General features: G+C 37.2%; 1 pseudogene; it reads left to right on the top strand.

The window, feature by feature from the left end:
- Positions 1-1,305: 1,305 nt before the first annotated feature.
- Positions 1,306-3,928, top strand: LOC120131049 (annotated as a pseudogene).
- The last annotated feature ends 1,206 nt before the right edge of the window (positions 3,929-5,134 follow it).

Raw genomic sequence — 5,134 nt, 5'->3', positions numbered from 1 at the left:
TATTGAGGTCGAAGAAGCTGACAGACGAATGTCTCCCCCTGGAACTTGATGGAATGGTACCAGGAGGTGGATTTACCATTAATTATGTGAAATCATATAGATTGTTTGAGTTTGACTGTCAACTTGATGAACTGGTTGAGGCAACCCATAGTGAGAGAATAATGACATATCACAAACCGTATGAACGCCAACAAATGTGGCATGTATTTCTGTAATAAAGTCTGAATTTTGATTGGAAGTATCAACCATCATAGCAACATCTTCATCGGTGGAGAGGTCGAATGTTGTATATGTTAAAGGAAAAATTTCAGTCGAAAATCAATACTGAAGTTTAGATAGTCTTCTAGTATTTTCAACACGAGTCTTCATTGAGATTGTTGTTACTAATTCCTCAATAGTGATGTTTCTCTTGAAGGTAATGAGGATATATTAATCTGATCAGAAAACAACCCCATATTCATTTTTTTGAATTTCTCCATCATAATAAACATAGCTGAAATATGAGTCATTTTGGGAATTTGAGAGTTTTGAAGTTTGAGAGTTTGAAAGTTTGGGATATAGAGAGTTTGAGAATTTAAGAGTTTAAGAGATTGAGAGTCGGGGAATTATTTTTGATAATTATGTTTGATGGGATAAGACACTATAACATGACAGAGACTCTCTGAAAAAAATGAAAAATGCTTCCCTTTGAACGAGCCTCTTAAACAAATTATATGAACTGAGATTTTTATATATCGGCAGTTGGGGAACTGTTTCCATAAACGCTATATATTTTATAGGATGAAATACTATGATATAATAGATAATCTTTGAAAAATGGGGAAGGCGCTTCCCCTACAACGAGTCGTTCTAATTTTTTCAGTCAATTACTTGAGGTAAGGGTGGCAGGAAATGAAGAGACGGGAGGGACACGGTAGACGGGAGGGACACGATAGACAGGCGGCCGAGGGGAGGCGTGCCACGTTGGACACACCTTTATGGGGAGCTGACATATAGGTTAAGGCGCGATGCACCCAACGCGTATCAGGTTGATTTTTTAATATATGAGTATTAGTTGAGACATATTTGATGATTGTATTTGATTGGAAATATTTTAATATTAAAATGATTTTTTTTGGGGGGTAAAAAAGCCACTATTTTATAGCTGACGTAGGATTTTAATTAGCTCAGACAAGTCAGGCACCAGACCAGGCTAGACTATCCATTTTTCATCTATCTACAGCTGACAGATAGCCTCACGCACAAGGGCCACTCAACCCAAAATCAACGACTGAACATCGTAGTTAACGCCATTAATAACAAAAGATTCCATGCTTTCCTCACTCTCACGGTCTCACCATTCCCCAATGCCATATCTCTCTTCAGTGCCTTCGTCTCGCTTTACCAGGTTTCCTTTTCTCCATTTTCTTTAACTGCATGCTTTATACACAAACAATCGCACTTGTTAAACCAAAATTTTCAGGCCCCAAATGTCATCCGATTCGCTTCCACCTCTTCCCCAACGCCGCATCGTTGTACTTTTCTTTTCTCTCTCTTTTTCACTTTGCATATATTTCTTTTGTTTTAACCATTAGCATGCAATTTTGGCAATCAACAGCTAGGCTGTGGGCAAGTATCGGTTGATTTCTTGGCCACTGTACCATCTTTCCCTAACCCAGACGACAAAATCAGGAGCACTAGCTTAAAGGTTCTTTCTTTTTCTTCTCTCAATCTTCAGTTTCTTTGTAGGCATTGAGTATCTTTAGTTGACGAATTTGGCATTTGTTTTCTTAGGCTCAAGGAGGTGGGAATGCTGGGAATGCCTTAACTTGTGCTGCTCGTTTGGGATTAAACCAACGGTTAATTTCTAAGGTCTTACATGTCTTTGCACTTTCTCTCACTGTAAAACTCGACAATTGACTGTGAGATAAATTTTTTGTTGCATTGTAATTTTATATGATCATTAGGTTGCTAATGATTCCCAAGGCAAGGGTGTATTGGAGGAGCTTGAAGCTGATGGAGTCAACACTTCCTTCTTTATTGTGAGCCTTTCCTGAAATCATTTATGTCTTTATCCAGCAATTATCATTGTTTTTATCTTGATTTGTTTTAAAAGCTTATTTGCCTTGAAGATTTGTTTCATTGGTGTTGTTTAATATTTTTGGGCCTTTTTTTATTCTAGAACCGGATTTTACTTGAATATAAGTTGTTCATTTGAGTATGTGATCTTACCTTCCTCAACTCCCAAGTTATAAGGCAATAAAATAACTTAGGAACTCAGACTACTAACATTAAGCCAGGACCAACCTGTGAAGAAATGTGTTTATCATGTTTAGTTTAGGATTACAAGTACATCTCATCATCTATGGACTGTTCCAGGTGAATCAAGCATAACTTTGTTATGCTCTCGGTTCATATGCGCATTTCTTTTGGCTCCTTAAATATTAAAATAAGACATCTTTTATCGGATTATGTGCCATACAGGAGACTTGACACCTTTTTAATATCATACATCTTTTACTGCCCTAAACATGTTGCATTTCAACCGTAATTCTCTCCCTGTCTGACTTAATTTTGTCGTTTTCAGGTTTCTGAGCAGGGTAATCCACCATTTACTCAAGTCATCGTTGACAACCAAACGTGAGCACTTCCATGTTTGCAGATTGGTTTAATTCAGCCAAAAATCATATTGTGTTAAAAAAATCTCCATGTTGAGAAGTGAATGCTCATGTATCAATTGATAATTTCACGAAAAGCCGCACTTGTATCCACACCCTTGGTAATCCACCCTTAATACCTGAAGAACTTTCTCATTCACGTTTATTATCTGCACTAGATGGAGCAAATATGGTCTACTTTGATGGAAGACACCCAGAGACCGCTTTACTTGTTGCAAAAGAGGTAATTGCTTTTCTTGTTCTGCTTATAGCATCAATGTAGATGAATGAAACTAAGAGCTTTTGTATTGGTGGCAGGTGATTTAATCTAAATTCATGTTTCTTCAATTTCCTAAACTTTTATAACTCATCTTTTACGACGATTCTCTTGGTTTCCTTTATTGAAAAACTACCAGAAGCAAAGAGTTTGCTTTTGCCAACTGTTAGGCTGCTCACAGGCTTGTGAGCAACTGGTGTTCTGATTGAAAGCTTCTAATTGGACTAATTCCATTGGAACTTCATTATTTTGTGTTCTCTGATTAGCTTTGGCTTCAACATATGGCATAGTTGATGTTGGCAGTTTCCCATTGTAATTGCGAAATATTATGGTCTTCCTCTACATTCATCGTCAAGATTAATATCAACTAGTAGCTAGTCAATATCATTTTGGCTATTTCCAGTACAGGCTGCTCGCAAGAATATACCAATATTAGTCGAGGCAGAAAGGAAAAGGGAAGGTTTAGATGATCTTCAGGAATTTGCTACTTATGCTGTATGCTCTGAAAAGTTTCCACAGGTGAGTTGATCTTGCATCACTATGTGCTTCTTTTAAATAGAACATTAGAGTCTATTCAAATAAGTGTTTGTCAAAAATAAATAGTGTCATACAACTATTATTCAACCACCAAAGGGTCCTTTTCTATATCTTTTATGACCGACATTGTCTGCTGTTATATTCACGAAGTATTTCGTCATTATCGCTTAAATTTGTTTTAGTTTTGAACTTAGTTGGTGCTTTAAATATTTGGTTTGGCCTGCTTCTTTTAATGTTTAGTTGAACATGTTGGATGAAATTTGTTAAGTTATTTTTTCCAATGAAACAGGCATGGTCAGAAGCTCCGTCTGTTCCAAGTGCGCTTATTTGTGATTGTGACATCGGGTGAAGATGGATGCATAATGCTAGAAAAAAGTGTAAATGGTGGGTGCAGTTGTGTTGTCGCAGAATGTCTCTTAAACCAGAACTACAAAACACGGTTGGAACGGAAAAAAGACAATTTTATATAGGTTTTAGTTTCCCTATTATGTTGCAGGTGGTTCTGATGCTGAAGAAATGGATGTTCACGGTTTATTGGAATCGTTAAAGCAGAGGAAAGATGATAACAAGACCACCCCAACATGCATTTCATCGGTAATAACATAAAAAGCAGAGGACTTTACGACTTATGCGTTGACCTTAGGACTTACGTTAATCTGTGGATGGTTCTCACCGAGGTTACTAAATTCCTAAAGGAAAGATTTTAAAGGATGTTGTGAGCATTAAAACTTTTCTTTCCGGGTCTTTTAGGTGGTAACCAAATTGACTTCAAGTGGGATAGGGACTCTGACTGGTCGGTTATTTGTGGGAACAGCTGAGAAGATACCACCATTGGAACTTGTCGACACAACCGGCGCTGGAGATGCATTTATCGCAGCAGTACTATATGATACATTTAACTATTTCAAGTTTCAACTTAATGTATGCATGTCTTCTAAAGATTGTCATTAATTGGAAAAGATGCTTAATATTCTTGAAGGTTGCTACAAATAGGTATGAAAGACTTGTGCATTATTCTCTAGGTTCTCATATTTTACTTGAAATCAATGATCCCTTGTTCCGAAGGAGTATAGCTAGCACCATTTTCTTACAAGTTCAGGAAACAACACTGAAGTGTGATGGGCACCAAAATCACCGAGTGCATTTTCCGTATGCACTCGTTTAATGTCATATGATCGTGACTGGCGTATACAATGGCATTGTATGCTTTAGTTTTCTACCTTACGATTTTGATCCGGCCATTACGAAGTCGATGTTGACCATTCGATTTTCTTGTTTTTAGCTCTCTGTGCAGGCATCCCACCGGAGAAGATGTTGCCATTTGCGGGTAAAGTGGTAATGATCCGATTTTAGCATTGTAAGAGGGTTGCCATTTGATTGCTGTGAGAGGTTTTCCTAAGCTAATGTGATGCTCGTTGCAGGCTGCAATTGGCTGTAGAGCTTTTCCGCTCCGTACGGATCCTTGCCTTGCCGGATTTTTATAGCTTTCCCCCCCCCCCCGGGATGTTTCTTAATTTCATTTCACAAACTATCATTATTATCATCAAATAATGACTTTCATTTTTGAGTTGATTGAGTTAATTGTACTATGATTTTATTTTAAGTTGGTCCTCAATTTTTGAATTTTCTCAATTACATTCTTAAAGAATGAGTTTCATTTTAAATTAATTCTTGAACTTTTGAA

This window comes from Hibiscus syriacus, unplaced genomic scaffold (assembly GCF_006381635.1).
Source record: "Hibiscus syriacus cultivar Baekdansim isolate YM2019G1 unplaced genomic scaffold, ASM638163v2 tig00110548_pilon, whole genome shotgun sequence".
NCBI classification, from domain to species: Eukaryota; Viridiplantae; Streptophyta; class Magnoliopsida; order Malvales; family Malvaceae; genus Hibiscus; species Hibiscus syriacus.
The sequence above is the reverse complement of the archived record's forward strand: the minus strand, read 5'-3'. Positions and strand labels throughout refer to the sequence as shown.